Source organism: Podarcis raffonei, chromosome 1 (genome assembly GCF_027172205.1).
Source record: "Podarcis raffonei isolate rPodRaf1 chromosome 1, rPodRaf1.pri, whole genome shotgun sequence".
Taxonomy (NCBI): domain Eukaryota; kingdom Metazoa; phylum Chordata; class Lepidosauria; order Squamata; family Lacertidae; genus Podarcis; species Podarcis raffonei.
In genome coordinates this window covers 32,787,985-32,807,244 of record NC_070602.1, presented here as the reverse complement: position 1 = coordinate 32,807,244, position 19,260 = coordinate 32,787,985, and the positions used below count along the sequence as shown (strand labels likewise).

At 42.4% G+C, this 19,260-nt stretch overlaps 1 protein-coding gene across 2 annotated transcripts in view; it reads left to right on the top strand.

The window, feature by feature from the left end:
* Window positions 1–1,001: 1,001 nt before the first annotated feature.
* MIPOL1 (mirror-image polydactyly 1) overlaps window positions 1,002–19,260 on the top strand; it is a 202,225-nt gene continuing 183,966 nt past the window's right edge. Inside the window, exon 1 of one of the 2 annotated variants that reach the window (XM_053380083.1) lies at window positions 1,002–1,152. The gene's annotated coding sequence lies outside the window, so the exon portion shown is untranslated. The remainder of the gene's footprint in view (window positions 1,153–19,260) is intronic. The other variant, XM_053380065.1, reaches the window with a different exon arrangement.

Here is a 19,260-nt window from a genome sequence, read left to right as displayed (position 1 = left end):
ACATCCACAAGTGGACAGGTGGCTTATGTGGCCTAGTGGCCTACACTGTTGGGCATGCGGAGCTCAGCCTAACACACCTCACAGGGTTGTTGTTAGGATAAAACTGGGAAGGGGAGAAACGCTCTTGAAAGGAAACTGCACAGGGCAGGATTTAGGTTTGATGAGGCCCTCAGCTACTGAAGGTAATGGGGCCCTTTATATGTCCAGCTGTCCTTTGTCAACAACAAATTGTCACTGCTTTTCGTGTTGAATATATGCTATATGGTAATTTATGGACCTAATAGGTATCTAAAGCCATTTGCACATGCAGAATGTAGGCACCCTATACAGTGGTACCTCAGGTTAAGAACTTAATTCGTTCCGGAGGTCCGTTCTTAACTTGAAACTGTTCTTAACCTGAAGCACCACTTTAGCTAATGGGGCCTCCTGCTGCCGCTGCGCTGCCAGAGCACGATTTCTGTTCTCATTGTGAAGCAAAGTTCTTAACCTGAGGTACTATTTCTGGGTTAGCGGAGTCTGTAACCTGAAGCGTCTGTAACCTGAAGCGTCTGTAACCCAAGGTACCACTGTATATAGAAATGAGCAAACCAGGGATATTTTAGGGAGCAGGCTAGCAGGTGGGGCCCATTACTTACATCATAGGAGCCTACACAACACAAAACACTGTTGCTGTATGTAAGTTTTATTTTATTTGTTTTTTATCTTATATTTTGGAAATGTACATCCAGGGTTTTTTTTCCCTTTTAATTTTTTGGGGGCCCCCAAAAGAGTGGGGTCCTAAACTGTAGCTTGTTTAGCTTGTACGTAATTCCCCATCGAATAAAGACCCGCATTAGAACACAGAAAAAGGTTGTTGCCATTTGCTTGTTGCGGGGAGAGAGAAAGGCGCGCTACGATCACAGTTAGTCTCAATCCCGAGAGTCCTCCGCCCCCTCCCTTTCCACTTCCGCCCTGAGGGCGCTGCTTTCTAAAGGATTCCGGAAGTGGGCGGGTCGCGCGAGTCTATGATCCTGAGGGCTCGGCGCTGAGCTGCGGCGGCGGCAGCAGCTGGAGGGAGCGGCGCCTGCACGCAGAAGGAGTGTCTTCTGAACCTCGCGCGTGTTTGGCAAGCTCTGGGCGGTACCGGCTGGAGCAAAAAAAATAAAATGAAAGGTAACGGCAGCCTTTCCCCGAGGCTGCATCCTTGGTGTTCTGTTACTTCGAGCAGTTATAGGATTGCTTATTTGGCACTTGTTTGGAAAGCCCCGCAGCTTAAATTGGCTGATGCTGTTTGCAAGAGCCTCATAGGATGGGAGCACTGGAGGAGGAGAAAGAAGGGGGAGTGCAGGGTGTTGTCTCCTGTGCTGTCCCTAATAATAAAAATACATGTAATAGTAAAGTGGAATCTGCAGTCTCCGCTTGACTTGCATGGCGTTTATCCTATTAAAAGTTGATCCCCGTTAGTCTTACCCCCTCGCTGAGAAATACAGCACGCTGATAGTAACCTGAGTTTCTTTTAGACTCTAAAGTCTGGAGTAAGTTTTCAAGGGTTCTCAGCTTAAATATCACTTTGGCTGCGCAGTCAAAGTGGTTTAAAAGGAAAGTAGCAACATTCTCTCCATCTCTGCACGTAAAGAATCAAAGTCTGATTCTTCGTGGAACAGTAATTGTCAGGACAGACTCGGACATGACCTTTGTACCCGCACAAGAAAATTTAATGCAGCTCCCAGTCTAGCTTGACCACAGACTTCTAAATTCACAGTTTGAGAACTGGAGTTCCATAGGTCTGTCAGCGTGTAAAATCGTGCTTTCTTCCTCTTACCCACCTCACACTCGGCTTAGTGTGATGCCACCGAGACCTGGCATCTCATTTTACAAAAAGTGTCAGCCTCTGAATTACCTCCTCCCACTTCAGTGCTTGTGGGAATAGATCATGAATTTGGTGGAGTAGTGTGATTCTGCTGTTCTGGTTTGCTTGGTAAGAAAGTAGTAAGATCCCTGCTGGGTCAGAACAAAGCTCTATCGAGTCCAGTATGTTGTTTTCACATTAGCCAACCAGATACCTATGAGAAGTCCACAAAATAGCTCTTTCCTGCATGCGATCCACAGCAAGTGGTATTCAGAAGCGTTCTCTCTCTAAAGTAGTGGTAGCATATAGCCATTATGACTAGTGGTCACTGATAACTTTATTCTTCATGAGGTCTTTATTGGCCACCACAGGCATTTGAAAGTCTTATAGACTGAAAAACTCAACTATTACTTGTTGGCACCCGTCTTTCTCAGGAGACAATGGAAGAGTTTTTCAGGGGTGAAAAACAGGGCCTCCGGTGGCTGCAAAGATTGATACGAGAGAGACATGTTTTGTTGCAGTTGGGGCAGATGAAGGCATCCAGCTGTGTTGCTACAGGTGCATCATGGCGTTTCTTCTCTCTGCACTTCTCCCAGTGCTAATTTATCCTCTCGGCACTTCTATGGATACTGTGGTTGCCTGAAGGATTCCCATAAGGCAAAGTGAATGTTACCAGCCTTCATATCACATTTGCAGACAGCTTTGTCATCTGCAGTCAGTTTTGACAGTATCCTGTGGGATGTTGGGAGCAAGGAAGTGGGGTCAGGCAGCACATAATTCCTGGGCACAGATAGTTGTCAAGAGTTCAAATGGCACACTGGTTATGTGGTTATTCAAAGCCAGCTGGGAGGCCATTTGAAACGCTTCCATAACAAATAGGGAGGCTATAGTGTGCATGGAACGTCCACATTCTCCAGCAAAAACTATGTTTTTATTGCTCTTGTACTGGTGTACATGTTGGATTGTTACCTTCTCTGGAATTGTGATATATTCTGCTAAATTTGATTGTTTTTCTTTTTATTCTGGCCTGCATGTCAGACTGGATCTGGATCTGAGAGACTTCCAGATGGTAGGAGTTACTTTGATCAGATTATTAGAAGGGCTCAAAGACGCCCTCTTAGAGGAAAACAGCTTAGAGGAATCGGAAGGGGTGGGGGCTGAAAGATAAACCAGAGTCCTTTTGTTAAAGAAAATAATAAAATAGGATACATTTTTCCCCTATTTATCTGTTAAGTTACCATCTAGCCTGATCAATTTTAACTTCTTGAGGGAGATGCTGTCTTGTCATATTGCTGGAATGATGAAATAGTTGCTCTAGTTCCAAAGTACCGCTAGTAGATCAATGTATTTCAGAGATCTTTCTTGAAGTAGATCACTACAATAGTGTATTTTCTGTCTTTCCTTCTCCTACTTTCTCCCCATTAAATAGTGTGGGATGATGCCATCACTGTGTTGTGCATTTCTCCTTGCCATCTTGAAAACAGGTGTCTGGGTTGAGCTGGTGTTTGAAAATCAGGTTCTGAACTTGTACTTGTATCTAATTGCATTCTGTAATCTTGGTGTGTTCAAAAGAAATATTACATTACAGGCAAGGCTACAAAATAGAAAGTTTAAAAAAATAGTTTGTTTTTTCTTTTACAAGCTAAAAAGACTTTTAAACTGAAGTTCTCAAAGTGATTTGAACAAGAAACTCAGAATAATTAACAAGCACATTTTTATATAATTTTTGCTAAGAATGGTTCTCAAAGTGAGGCTGGCATCCTTTAAAATCTGAATTAGGTGCTACAGACAACATATGATGTATGGCACCCTCCCCCAATCATTTTTTGCATGCATGTCTAACCAGGAAAGAAACTACCCTTCTTCCACTTCCAATTTGAGCTCAATACTGTATTTTGAAGGTGCAAGAAGTCAAAAGCTTGTTTTTCACAGGCCTTCATCTTCCATGTTGTTCCTCACTTCCACATCTTTAACTATTCTGTGAATACCGTATTTTTCGCCCTATAGGACGCACTTTTCCCCCTCCAAAAATGAAGGGGAAATGTGTGTGCGTCCTATGGGGCGAATGCAGGCTTTCGCTGAAGCTTGGAGAGCGAGAGGGGTCGGTGCGCACCAACCCCTCTTGCTCTCCAGGCTTCGGGAAGCTATCCTTAAGCCTGGGGAGCCCGTGTGAGTTCCTGCAGGGCTCCCTAGGCTGCGGATAGCAGCCTGCTTGCCCGGAGCGTGGGGCGCCCTGAAGCAGAGCGCCCCGCACTTCGGGAAGCTATCCGCAGCCTGGGGAGCCCTGCGGGAGTTCCCGCGGCTGGGGGGGGGAAATAAATTTTTTTTCTTTATTCCCCTCCCCAAAAAACTAGGTGCATCCTATGGGCCGGTGCGTCCTATAGGGCGAAAAATACGGTAAATGATTCCTTCTCTTTCATTTTATGGCCTTCAGTTAGACATGCACGAGCAAGAGATTTGCAGGATTCTTAATTTTATTTTTAGTTAATTGGGGGTGGGTGAATGTTCTCTCTCTTGCATCCTTCTTTGATTTAAAACCAGGAGAGGTTGGGAATCCAAGTGAATTTAATTTGAACAGAAAGAGAGTTGGATTCCTCATCATAGTCATCCACCCCTCAGTAATTGGGTAAGGAGCAGAATTCTTATGAGTATCAAATCACCAGATAATGGTTTGTTTCCCCTCCCATCTGGATTAAAATATTAGCAGTGGTAGCTGTCAAATACACGAAGAAACGGAGCAGTGAGTTCTTGCAAAGATTTGACACTTGTAGCTCGAAACTATTATTTTCATTTTCCCCATAACCAGGGAAATTTGTCTAACTGTTCTGGTTTAAAATTTCTGTGGCCTTATGGGAAGGGAGAATTACATGGGAATAAATTCCAATATTGTTACTTTTTGTACTTGATGGTACTTTTGTACTAGCCACTCTTGATAGATGCTGTGGAAATTTATAGCACAGTATATTGCAACCCCAGAGTCGGCCACGACTGGACCTAATGGTCAGGGGTCGCTTTACCTTTATATTATAAATTATTATAGCATTCTAAAGAAACACAAACACTGCTGCACTTCATGCATCTGAAACATTTTTTAATATGAATTTGAATAGATGGCTTTGAAACTCACCAAATAAACATTGTTGTGGCTGACCTGGACATTTGAATTTATTCATTTTTTAAGAGGCAAAATCCCAAATGTGCTTTTAAAGATCAAATAAAAGAAAAAATATCAGGGCGGGGGGGAGGCAGGGGCTCCAAGTTTGATTACAAGTTGGATAGCTTTTTTCAACTTGAGGGCCACACTCCAAGTGAGCATAGTCAATATTTGCACAAGTGCTCCCCCCAGGACATACAGCACACAAGCAGACCACACCTCCACATTCGCTACACATAGGACACACAAACAAACGCACTCACCAGACATGTGTATGGAAACACATAAAAAATAAAAGTTTATTATTTTAAAAATGAAAGATAGTGCTATAGTACCTGTAGCCACTAGATGGAGCTATGCGCCAACTGTGTATCTAATCATCTTTTCTTAGGTCTAGAATCACATACTTGAGGCACATTCCTTTGAAATCTGGGAGGCTAACAGGTTGAGGATGAAGACATAGGAATATTGTTGGAACAAGTGGGGATATCTGAGCCAAATATTTCAAAATTGTATGTCATACAGTACAGTGGTACCTCTGTTTACGAACTTAATCCATTCCTGAAGTCCGTTCTTAAACCAAAACCGTTCTTAAACTGAGGCGATTCCATTCTTAGACCGAGGTAAAGTTCTCAAACCAAGACACTATTTCCGGTTTTGCGGAGTTTGTAAACCAAATCGTTCTTAAACCTAACTGTTCTTAAACCGAGGTACCACTGTATTGTGAACTGAATGAAGAGCACTTACCTTATTCCTGGTCTGCATCCTAGGATCTCTGAGCAAGTTTAAATAAAGTTAGTACAGCATCATATATTTCTAGGGAAAATACAATAAAAGATAACACAAGATCAAATTCTGATAACCGTGGTGATAATGTGCAAAGTCCTGAAACGAGAGCCAGATTTTCACCTGGCACCTGAATGCCAGTAGTGAGGGTACCCATAAAAAGGGGAAATAGTGGGAATTTCAAGCATTGCCAAGCAATATGCATAGACTCCAAGAGATGTTTTGAGAGCCAGCATAAATTGACAAAATGTGTGGTTTTATTGTTATTCAGTGGTGTGGTTGGCCGCTGTGGAAACAAGTGTTGTAATCAGGGCTTTTTTTCCAGCTGGAACTCATTTCTGGCACCTCTCAGGTTGGTGCCATTGCCATTCTAAGAAAACAAGATGCTCATGCTAAGTTCTGACACCTCTTTTTCTAGCAAAATAGCACTGCTTGTATTTGATGGGCCTTTGGCCTGATCTAGCCCGCTTTTTTAGGTACTTGCATACATGGAAAGGCAATTCTGCTTCTACAAGGCCTCACTGCCAAATTCTTCTGAATTATTGGCCCACTGACCACCCTCTCCATCCCATGCTAGTCTGTGAGGGGGGTCTATCCATCTCAGAAGTAGCTTTTCAGGCGACAGAGAGTTCTAGTGCATGGGTAGGCAAACTAAGGCCTGGGGGCCGGATGAGGCCCAATCGCCTTCTCAATCCGGCCCGCGGATGGTCCGGGAATCAGCGTGTTTTTACATGAGTAGAATGTGTCCTTTTATTTAAAATGCATCTCTGGGTTATTTGTGGGGCCTGCCTGGTCTTTTTACACGAGTAGAATGTGTGCTTTTATTTTAAATGCACCTCTGGGTTATTTGTGGGGCATAGGAATTTGTTCATTTCCCACCCCACCAAAATATAGTCCGGCCCCCCACAAGGTATGAGGGACAGTGGACCGGCCCCCTGCTGAAAAAGTTTGCTGACCCCTGTTCTAGTGGGATGAAGAGGCAGAAAGCATAAGAAGGATTCTGGTTGCTCTTTTCTGGATCCAGTCCAGTAGCTTCAGCAGTCACTTGGAGGCTATGTGTATTAACTGAGAAGTGCATGAAATTCCCCGTCTACACTTCCAATTTGCGACGTTCTCTAGGCCTTCATATGAAAGTGTACAACTGGTGACATTTACTTATGTTTGCAATGCTGTTTTTAGAAATCATATTAATTATATTTAACCATTGAACCGGCAGGGTTGGAATTTGCTGCTTCACATATGGGACATCTTTTTTATATCAAGTGCTATATTACAAAGACAGTGCCAAAATAATACTGCTTTAGTGAGGAGGAATTTCTTATTAGCAGTGAAGCTTCAAAAACCTGCAACTATGTCATAAAGGGAACGTCTTTGAGCTGAGACTCCAGTAATTCATGTCTGTCACACACAGTCTAGGTGACCTAGATTTGACTAGCACTATTGTAGTGTAATTATGCTTCTGAGCTATATCTGATACCCCAGAAGAAAGGTGTAAAGTTTATTTTCAAAGGTTATGGATTTGGTTGAGTCATGTCATTGTGCAGCATACAGAACAGGAATCTGCAGAAGTCTGCACTGATATTTATGCAAGTATAAACGAACACATTCAAGCTTCAAGGAACAGTGTTAAATGCAAGGCAGGGAAAGGTAATGTTTTGACATTTGTCAAAGTGATTGAACAAAGCAACTTAGAATTCTGTTGAAATAGTACCTTTTTCCTTGTTCGGGTTGTCTTTGATGGATGAAATAAATTTGAGCTTCTCACTTGGACATTATTGGCTTGCAGAGATTAGCCATATGGATTTTCTTTTTCATTTGAACTCTGCAGTACAGTATTGCACAACTAATAGGGAGGTTTTAAGAGTACTTAAAGCAAACTGTTCATGAAAATGAGGCAGGAGGAACCTGTGGCCCTCGGGATATTGGACTGCACCTTCCATCATCCTGAGGGCTGGCCATGTTGGAGAACCATAGGTTCCTCATACCTGCTCTGGTAGGTATCAAGGGTTAGAATGGACTCCAAAAATACTCCCACTATTCCACTACTATCTAAGGCAGTCTCTTCCACTAATAAGCAGCTCACAATATAAGGAAGTTTTTCTTAAGGTTTAGTTGAAATCATAGAATTGCAGAGTTAGAAGGGACCACGAGGGTCATCTAGCCCAACCCCCTGAAATGCAGGAATCTTTCACCCAGCCTGGGGCTCAAACCCACAGCCCTGAGATTAAGAGTCTCATGCTCTACCAACTGAGCTATCCCAGGTCATGCCCTTTTCATTACATGTACTTATAAAACCTGCAGGGGGCAAGAACTACTGGAGAGAGCCTCCCTTTTCTCACATAAGAAGACATCTTCTATAGTGATGTCACATGTATTTTAATACTTTGTTTGAAGCCGCCCAGGGTGGCTGGGGAGACCCAGCCAGATGGGCGGGGTATAAATAAATTATTATTATTATTATTATTATTATTATTATTATTATTATTATTATTATTATCATCATCATCTAGGAATCCTGCACATGTGTGCTGCTTTTGTCACATACTATTTTTAATCACGTGCAAACTTAATTTATAGATTAGTTTTTCAAACTGTCTTCAATCAGGTTGCAACCCTGGTTACAGTACAATGCTTAATATTTCGTTCATCCAAATGCATTTGACGTGTATGAGTTCTTATTATGTATTGGAGAAAACAGGTGCTCATGTCAGTAAGTAAAGCCGCCCAGGCAGGTCCTCCGGGCATTGCTGGGGTACAATATTGGCTGAGTTGCCTGGGACTGATAGGAGTTGGGAACCCGACAACACCCAGAGCCCCAAGTTCTCCAACCCTGCTTTATTCATTAACATCTAGGGAAATAGGTACTAAAACTACCTATTACTAGTTAATGAGGAATGGAATCTGCTATTATAACTTCAGCATGTGCCCTTTGAGAGACCCTATAGGTAAGAAATGGAGTGCACTGCAGAGTTATGAGTTGTAGCAAGAGTTAGAGTTACTTTTTCGTGGAATGGATATAGAAGAATAACACATGTTATCCCACCCCACCCCCAGATTTGAATTATTAGCACTGAAAATAGATTATAGTGTCTTTTTTTAAAAAAAATATTAAATAGTAACAGTTGGAGCTAGCCTATTGTCTGAATAAGCTCCAATAAAATTTTACTGAAAAAAGCTTTAGTGGGTCCAAGGTAGTGGAAAAATTTCTTTCAGTACATCCTAGTAAAGATCCTGTTTAAAATAGATGACACCCTGTCATGTTCAGTAACGCATCCGTCATCAACTTCATTCTAATTCTTTTAGCTGAACAATTTCATTCAAGCTTGTAGCTTGTCTTGTCAAGCCACCAAGAGCTTCATTACTTTGCCATCAAGCATAGAATTACACCAGCTGTTCCTCAATGTTGTTCAGCTGCATTTTAATTTTAACTATTTCTTCAGCTAACTGCTCTGTGTGTGTGCATGTGCCCCAGTGTTTGTTTGTTTGCCTGTTTCTTTCTTAAAGGGTGGCTATCAAAACATTTCCAATTACGTAAGTCTCTAATTATGAAATCTAGCCTAAAGAGTGTCTTAACAGTCATGTAACTCTCTTAGAAATATTGTCACCCTGATTCCACAGTAATAGTTTGCCTACCATAGCACAATGCGCTGATTTGGCTGGTGTTGGGCAAATATGGTACCCCGCTTCCCGTTATAAAGGCTTCACATCAGACCTTGGAGATATAACCAATGTGCTGGTGTAGTTTTGAGTCTTTGGTGGGCAAAATGTCTTTAGAATGCAGATTTGACCAGTTAGTCCCCATTTTGCCTTCCTGGATCCCTTTGGTGTCCTGTGCTGTGCCAATCAACACCTTTTGCTGCACTGCATTTTGAAAAGATGGAGGCATGTTGGTACTGATGGTGGTTGGGGCAGTTTTCAAAGTAAAAGGTAGAGGTGAAGGACTGGTCCAGTCAAAGGCAACTATGGGGTTGCGGCACTTACCTCGTTTTCAGGTTGAGGGAGCCTGTGTTTGTCCACAGACAGCTTTCCGGGTCATGTGGACAGCATGACTAAACTGCTTCTGGTGCAATGGAAGACCGTGACAAGTGCCAGAGTGCATGGAAATGCCATTTACCTTCCCACCACAGCAGTACCTATTTATCTACTTGCATTGGTGTGCTTTCGAACTGCTAGGTTGGCAGGAGCTGGGACAGAGCAATGGGAGCTCACTCTGTTTTGGGGATTTGAACCACCAGCCTTCTGATCAGCAAGCCCAAGAGGCTCAGTGGTTTAGACCACAGCGCCATCTGCATCCCCAGTTTTCAAAGTACAGTGGGAGGGTTAAGCTGCAACTGGTTCAAACGACTTTTGATAAACCTGCTTTCAACTCAGTCCTAAATTATCACAAAACTGTGCATGTTCAAGAGTTGAGGTGTTACCTCTGTATGATTTCAAGTGCAATTTCTTAAGCAAAATTTAGATGCACCTAACTTTCTGTGGACAAAGCCCAATATAATATTTTTTTTCTAGAATCCGTCCTATGAGATTGAGGTACTGCATCTTTAATTGGATGGACCTGGACAAATGTCCCATCATAACTTGTTTCTTATAGGCTTTAGAACAGTAGTTCCCCCACTCTTCCCCAGCCATGGACCACTTCCAGAAATGGCTGAGGGCCTTAGCAGACCACTTAATGGTTTTTCTGCATGCTGTAGCAATTGTAATGGACTGTGCTAGACAGTGTATGGATTTTAAACATATCTTTATGGAAATACCATGGATTACCTGTCTGTGGACCACAGTTTGGGAAGCTTGGCTTTATAGAAAAAGTAGCTATGTGAGTAAAAAAGAAAAGGACAGAAGTCTTGACTCGCCTTTCAGTGCACATAAGCCAGTCTCAATACTGCTGAGTACTATCTATAAATTCTCTTCAGGCCCTAACTCCTATTTCAGAGTGACAGACATCTCACTTGCTTACCATCACAATCACTCATATTTTGTATAGTCACAGGCAATTTATTTATGTGCCACATTTTCCACAAATACACTTGCTATCAAAACGATTCACAGAAAACAGTTGACGTGCAATAGCCATAATAAGTAACAACAATTGCAACCCCTGCAGCCTAACACTTCCAATCCAATAATTAGCAGTTCGTCAAAAATTTAACTGAGCATACGCTTACCAATAAGTCAACTCACAATCCCCCAAACCTTCACATCCAAAGTAGCTCCATTGCTAATGGCAGTAGTGCTTAAATCTCCCTTCATCCCACAACTTTTATGCCTAGACTTTAAACGTCAGAAAGCACCATCAGTTTTTCTGGCAGACAGCTCCCTTATTAATGCTCCCATTTGGTTCAGTTTGAAGATTTTCAGCTTCATCTAACAAGTGGATTCCAGAGCTGTGGGTGGGGAAAACATGTTTTTTTTAAAAATCAAACATCAATTCAATAGTAAAGCAATTTTTATTTTTATTTTTTAAAAACCTTATAGGTGGAAGGTGAGGAAGGCAGGCTGAAGCAACCATCTCCAGTGGCAAATGCTATTTTCCTGTGGTTTGCCATGCTCAAAGCAGCTCACAACACTGGAAACATAACAATTCACTAACACCTTTACATAACAATTCACTTTACATAGTCACTTTACATAACAATTCACTAACACCTACAGCAGCCATAACAATAGTTAAATAGTCATATAAAGGTTAACAGACTTTATGGATAAGCGTATGGCTGAATGGCCTTCAGGATCAAAGGCAAAGAGATATCAAGAGTTAGAGGCTAGTTTTTAGCTTCTGTCGCATGAAATAAGAGGTGGAGAATGCAAACTGGACAGGCTTTATGATTGCCAGTTATGATGGTCATATGCCTAGCCATACCTGGGAAAAATACCATAAAAGCCAAGCATATATTTTACCTGTTTTAGAAAAGTGGATGGAGGAGCACACAACACTTGAGCGTAGCTATAAAACCCCGATAAAAAGAACACAATGGTAAAACTCAGTATAAAAATAACATACAAGCAAATAGCAGAAACACACTGTGACTTTACTATAATTTTCTATATTATTGCCCACTAAACTTGACTTCTTGCAGCCAACATCAAAAGATCCTTGGATCGTTGACATGCAACCCAACACTTCCCCTCCTTAATCTATCTTTACATTGTAGCAAAGCCTTCTCCCCTCCATCCATTTCATTATGCTGTATATTTTGGTTTGTAAATGGGAAGTGTATTTCTTGAACAAGCATATTCCTTAAATAGAAATTCCAGAAGAGTGCCCTATGGCTAAAAATAAACTGTGGGGTTGAAGCCCTAGATAAAATTTAAGCCTGTGTATATATATAAAAAATTGCTAAAATGTCACAGTAATGAAAAGTCAGAAAATAAATTATGTCTGTTATTAATTTTTGAATTGTATTCAAACACAGAAATTTGTAGCATAGACAAAAACTGATTACAGAGAGATAAAATTCAATTTTATTCTAGGGTAATTGTTTTATACATTTTACATTTATTTATAAGATTAGATGAGGCTTGGAATTCTCAATATAAATCACAGTATGGTCCCGGTGGATGCCAAGGTCAGAGCATGAAAAGCCTCGCTTAGAAAACACATTACTTTTGAGGGAAATAAAAAAATGAATAAAACGAGATGGGAGATCTGTTGCCCTCCTCATGACATACACTCAAGTTTTATCACAATTTGAAGAACGAGGCAGCTTGAATAAGCAGTGAGATATATCAATTTCAGGCAGGACTTTTTCCCAGTCAGAATTTGTCAGAACTCAGTTCTGTCACCTCTCAGGTGGACGCCATTGTCATTCTAAGAGAACAAGGGAAGTGTTTGTGGTGTTTCTGGCGCCTCTTCTTCTAGAAAAATAGCACTGATTTCAGGGAGCATATATATGGTAGTAAAGGTAAAGGGACCCCTGACCATTAGGTCCAGTCGTGGCCGACTCTGGGGTTGCGGTGCTCATCTCACTTTATTGGCCGAGGGAGCCAGGGTACAGCTTCTGGGTCATGTGGCCAGCATGACTAAGCTGCTTCTGGTGAACCAGAGCAGCACGAAAATGCCGTTTACCTTTCCGTCGGAGCGGTACCTATTTATCTACCTGCACTTTGACGTGCTTTTGAACTGCTAGGTTGGCAGGAGCAGGGACCGTGCAACGGGAGCTCAACCTGTCGCGGGGATTCGAACCGCCGACCTTCTGATCGGCAAATCCTAGGCTCTGTGGTTTAACCCACAGCACCACCCACACCCATATATATGATATGGCACCATAAATAATAGTGGAGAGGTGAAACATAGACAGTTGCCTTACACAGAGCCAGACCATTGGTCCATCTAGCTCAGTATTGTCTACACTGACTGGCAGCTGCTCTCCTTTCTGCTTTCAAGAAGGATTCTTTTCCAATTCTCCCTGGAAATGCCATGAATTGGACTTCCGGGTTGGCGCCATCGTCTAATGGCGGATTCCCTCCGAGCTCCGGAGGGAATCTGCTCAACAGGGGTCGGGTCCTGCCGTGGCGGCGACGCGGGGACCCTTAGAAACCACAGGCGCTGAAGCCTGTGGACCTGGTGACTCGGTGGGCACCATTTGCGCGCCCCCCCGACCCGCAAAGAAGCCTTTTTAAAGGCTTCGGAACGGGGGACGGAGGGAGGTGTGGTGCTGAGAGTTCGACTGCTTCCCCTGCTGAGTGAAGCCGCATGCCATGGATGGAGAGCGCTAACTTCTTCTTTTGAACTTTTGGATCAAAAGTAACGACCCGTGAGTAACACGGTAATTGGACTTAAAAGGGAAATTTATTTCTGGGAATTCGGCAAGATCGGGCAAGGTGCTAAAAAGGAAGTCAACCTACCCGCCTTGTAAACATCGTAAAGCAAGGATTTTATTACTAAGGTTGTGTGAATGTCTTTTGTTTTTGTGGAAAAGAGCAATTAACTTTATATTGGGCCAATTTAAGTGACTGTGCTGGAGGATAAAAGAACGGAATTTACCCCTCCCCCAAAACCCGGGAGCGATCGGGGAGAGAGCCTGTGGAAGAGGTTTATAGATTTTGACAGCTGTCAAATTAGCTGTCAAAGTTGGAAAAAAAGGAGAACTGTGTCTTTGCTGTCTTTGCTGGTTACATTTGATACAATTTGGTAACAAATTGTTAAAAATAAAGAAGAAAAGGTTAATTTGTCATTAAGTAACTAGAATCCCTCTAGAGGGGGTTCAGGACATTACAAAAATGGCTGTAAGTGGAAAAATACTGGCTGAACTGGAAAAGACCTTTCGTCTTTTGGGAAACCTACAGAAGCAGACAAATGTTTTGACTATGAATGTAATAACAATGAAGGGAACAGTAAACAAAATTGCTGAACCTGGAAAGGATATGATTCAAGCTCCTGCAGATGAACAGGGAAGCGTTGTAGCTGATCCAAAAATCCTTATAGCCAAACAGGAGAAAGAGTCTGAGTCATCTGAGATGCCATTTAAAGAACATGAGAAAGAAGGAGGCGCTGGGATGTTGCAGATGGCTAAAGAGAGCCAGAGGCCTGTTAAGCTGGAAATAATTGAAAATAAGAACATGACGATGAAAGTTTGGTTGGAAGTGAAGAATGGAAATTGGAGAGATCTCCTCTTATGGGGATCTGAAGACATATGGAATATAAATATGGCCAATACAGAATTTGGAGTCTTTGGGACATTTGGACTTATGAGAAGTAAGAAACAAGAATTTGGCTCCATTGTTAAATATGGAGGTCTGGCTGGAAGAAATACGGACTTTACTGGAACAGAGCCTCTTCGAGATTCGGAATTTAAAATAAAGGACTATCAAGAAAACCGGCAGAGAGAAATTGAGAGAGGGTTAAGTGCCTCGGATGTGAGATCGCCAGGCTGATTTTGGATGGACTGATGGACTTTGGCTGGGGATCGAAACCGGGAAAGGGGGTGGTAGGGCTTCGGGAATCCAAAGGGTGTAAAAATATAATTCTGTTTTAATTAAGTTGGTTTTTGCCACTAACATAAAAATGGGGAATTTGGGGAGAGATTTGGGGCCGACCTTAGAAAAAGATTATCAAAAATAAGTGTTGGTGTATAAAGACTGAGATTTTTAAGTTTAAATAGGTTAATTAAATTGATGGAGGAATTTAGGGAAAGTATGTTAAGAATAAGTTTTGAAATATAAAGATAGAGGTTTAGAAGTTAAAATTTGTTTAAGTTAATTGAATTAGAGGAAATAAGGTAAAGTGGGGGGGATAAAAATTGCTGAGCTAAAAATTGGAATTGGAATACAAGAAGGGCAGGTGTGGGGAAGTCAAGGAAATTGGGTATGGAATGTAATTAAGGTAAACTTTTTTTTAACTGCTGTTTTTTCTTCTTCTCTTCTTTTTTCTTTCTTTCTTCTTTTCTTTTCTGTTTTCTTTTGTACTCTTTTTTGAAAATATTAATAAACATTAAAAAAAAAAGGAAATGCCATGAATTGAACCTGGGATCTTCTGCATTCAAAGCAGAAGCTCCCTTCATTATTTGTCTAACATCGACCAGCAATTTCTGATCTGCCTTGTCTGGCATCGGTGCAACTCCTTCCTGGGTAGCTTGCAGAAAGTAGGCAAAAAGTGTGTAGAAATGTAATATGCAGAAATTTATGGTTGTCCACCTGTCCAGACTTCATCAACTCTTGAATTAATGCTGTTTAAAGAGGTAGCAGCAGTAGACCTATTCACTACCTTTGCCTATTTCCCTTCCAACTATACAATGCTGCTTTTCTGAAGAGTCCTCTCTTCTGCAGTGTGCCCTAATGATACACACGCAGACGTTTTAAGGTACAGATGATAGAGCTGCTTTGTTCCCCTCATTTGATGCAGAAGAAGTAAATAAAAGTAAAGGTGCTGTCCAAAGTAAAGATAAGTGATTAAAGGGTGCCTGCGAGTAAAAGCCATCTTAATCTCTAATTAGCATTGTATTTAACACAGCTTCTTTAATGCATTTTTAAATAGTTCTTTACCAGTATGGTGTACTTTATATCTTCTTCTCTAATATATGATGTGTCCACATTTCAGCATGCTTCTTGTCAACAGAGTTTCTTGTGTGAAAGATATTCAGATTGCTGTGGGTTAGGAGGTGTTTGTTCCAACTTTGCCTGCACAAAGAGGTTCTTTGGAGATTATCTCTTTATTTGATTAGGATAAATTTCAACTTAAAATAATAAAAGGGGGGGAACCAAATTTGCTTTCATACTCCTCGTGGAAACCAAAGCTTCTCAAGACAAAGTATCATGGGAGAGTAAACTTTATGGCTGGCAAATGCGACTCTTCCTTTGTATTCTATTCCAAATTTGCAATTACAATTTTTAGTAAAGGAAGCAAAGTTCAACTATGGGGGAAGTTCAGAAAGTGAACTTTCCCAGCTCAAAAATATTCACTCCAGGCAAGCCCAGACCCTTCCGAATTTGGGCTTGAGCCTGATTTGCCTCATTTTGAGGTTTGCTGCCACAGCTGCTGCCAAATCTTCCTTTCTGCTAAACTTTCAATTCCTGTTCTTTTCGTGAAACGTGGGGGGCCTGTTGAACCTCATGTTTCTCAGTAAGCTTTGTGGAATGAGAAATTACGAAAGCAATCTTTATAAAGCCTATCACAGTTACTATCTAGGAAGAGGCGATATTTAATAGAAAGTCACTTGCCTATTTTTTTGGGTGGTGGGGGGGGTGAACCTGTGATCTGCCAGTTGTTGCTGGACTACAACTCCCACAATCCCTGGCAATGAGCTATGCTGTCAGGCGCTGATGTAAGTTGTAGTCTACTCTAAAACATGCGGAGGCCCACAGTTTCCTATCCATGGCCTAGGGGAAACAGCAGCTCCAGATCTGTATGGTCTCCAGTGTTTACTCTTGCCATTCCAGGACCAGATCTTCCACAAGATGAAATAATCACTTCCAACTCAGTTTGGAAGTTTTTTTTTAAAAGGTTTCATCTCCTACTATTAAAGGCAAACAGCCTTCAGAAGAGTGTGCCCTTGAGAAAACTTCTATGCTGCCAGGAGTTGATAACGTGGGAGTTGATAACAGTCAAGGAAGCCAAACACTTCCACTGCCTTGAATTAAGCATACCTTATATATATTAGTATGGGACGCAGGTGGCGCTGTGGGTTAAACCACTGTGCCTCTTGAGCTTGCTGATCAAAAGGTCGGTGGTTCGAATCCCCGTGACGGGGTGAGCTCCCGTTGTTTGGTCCCTGCTCCTGCCAACCTAGCAGTTTGAAAGCACCCCAGTTCAAGTAGATAAATAGGTACCGCTCCGGCAGGAAGGTAAACAGCGTTTCCGTGCGCTGCTCTGGTTTCGCCTGCTTATCCCCTGATAATACAATACCACTATGCTTTGTAGCAAAGCTTAATTGGTTAGAGTGCAGTACTGATAACACCAAGGCTGTAGGTTCGAATCCTCTTAAGGGTCAGCTGCATATTCCTACACTGCAGGGGGTTGGACTAAATGATCCTCAGGGTCCCTTCCAACTCTGTGATTCTGTGAGAATTATTTCAATAAGTTTGTGCATGAACACACAAATATACATACTTATGTGTGCATGAACACAAATACATGCACTTATGTTTATTAGCACATACCATTTTATTTTATTTTTGCAAATCTGTGTGCTTTTCTTTGGTTGGTTCATGCATTTCCTCTCTATTTTTTTTTTTTTTTTGGCAATGCACAAGTGACACCCGTAGCTGGCTCCAGTAAAGTTTTGCACACTTGCATAGTGAGCGAAAACCTTCACAAGATGGCCGCTTTAGGATTCCCCCCCCTTCATTTTTTCCCAATTCAAGGCCTGAGTTTTTATTTATTTCCTTCAAAACCTCTTCCAGTCTTGGCTCTGCCTCTACAGTTGGCTTTGGTGCTCTGAGTTGGATGTCAAGACAAGGAGAAGACAAATACCCATGTGGTTCTCATAATAGGCTGTCCTGTAGGAGACTATTTCCCCGATTCACGTCGTGTGATTAGGAGGTGTAATTGTTACTCCCACTCTGCACTGAAGGTGACTGCTGTCTGTAAAGGCACTAGGTAGCATTAATTAAAATACAGTGTTCCCCTTGAAATGTAATTTGATCCATTCCTTTGCCATCCTGGTAAGGCTAATATTTGTTTCTAACCTGTTTTTTAGGGATTTGAAGTGATATTAAAGTCACTGAAGGTTACTAAATAATAGAAGAATTACGATTCTGTTCGTTCGTTCTTATTTCTTTCAGCTATTCCACTTTCCAAAAAAGCATTTGCATGCAATAGCAAATACTCCTCTTTCTCGTGTGTAAGTTTATAAAGAGGTACAGAAGGAGCTGGGCCACTGCAATGTTCATGGCCATTAATACACAAATGTTCATTTCCAGTTGCCACCTATTGGCCATAGTCTACTCCAGTGGTTTTCAGCCAGTGTGCCGTGGCTTGAATGACAGTCAGGGGTGCTGTGGGCAACACTGGCCTCTGTTCCTCTTTCCTTCCTTCCCTGATGCCCTCTTGCGTCTTTGCCTCCCAAAGGCTTGCATAGCCGTTGGTTGCAGCAGACCTGGCTACAAGTTCCCTGGGCGAATGGTGCCTCTGGGGCTGGCCAGAGGGTGCTTCCCAGGCCCCTGTGGGGCAGTGTGAAGAGGCACCTTTATTTGGGGCAGGGGGGAAGCTCAGAGACCAGGAGCGGCGGCGGCAGCTGCTTGGAGGACTCCCAAGAGAGGCGAGAGGAGAGGAGGCTGAGGGAACACTCCACAAGGAAGGATGTTCCAAAAAGGGTGAGAGGCTGCCAGCTCTGCAGGCTAGGGGTGACATAGCTGGGCTCCTGAGCCCCACAGGGTGCCGCAGAAAGAATGTAGTTGATCAAGGGAGACACTGACTTAAAAAGATTGAAAACCTCTGGTCTACTCCTTTAGGTGTGAGGAAACATTTAATGTAGAACAGTTCAGGAATGGGTGTTGGGTCAGGAGCTCATGTAGCTTTACAATGACCATGAACTGCCACTTAACGTTAACAACAATACTTGAACCAGTTTTGGGTGGCTATTGCATGTTTCCGAGCACAATTCAAAGTGTTGATGCTGATCTTTAAAGCCCTCAGCAGCCTTGGCCCTGTGTACCTGAAGGAGCGTCTCCACCTCCATTATCCAGCCCGGACACTGAGGTCCAGCTCCGAGGGTCTTCTGTTGCTTCCCTCACTGCGGGAAGTGAAGTTACGGGGAACCAAGCAGAGGGCCTTCTTGGTAGTGGTGCCCTCCCTATGGGATGTCAAGGAGATAAAGAACTACACAACTTTGAGAAGACATCTGAAGGCAGCCCTGTATTGGGAAGCTCTTAATGTTTGATGTTATACAGTGGTACCTTAGGTTAAGTGCTTAATTCGTTCCGGAGGTCCGTTCTTAACCTGAAACTGTTCTTAACCTGAAGCACCACTTTAGCTAATGGGACCTCCTGCTGCTACTGCGCCTCCGGAGCACGATTTCTGTTCTCATCCTGAAGCAAAGTTCTTAACCCGAGGTAC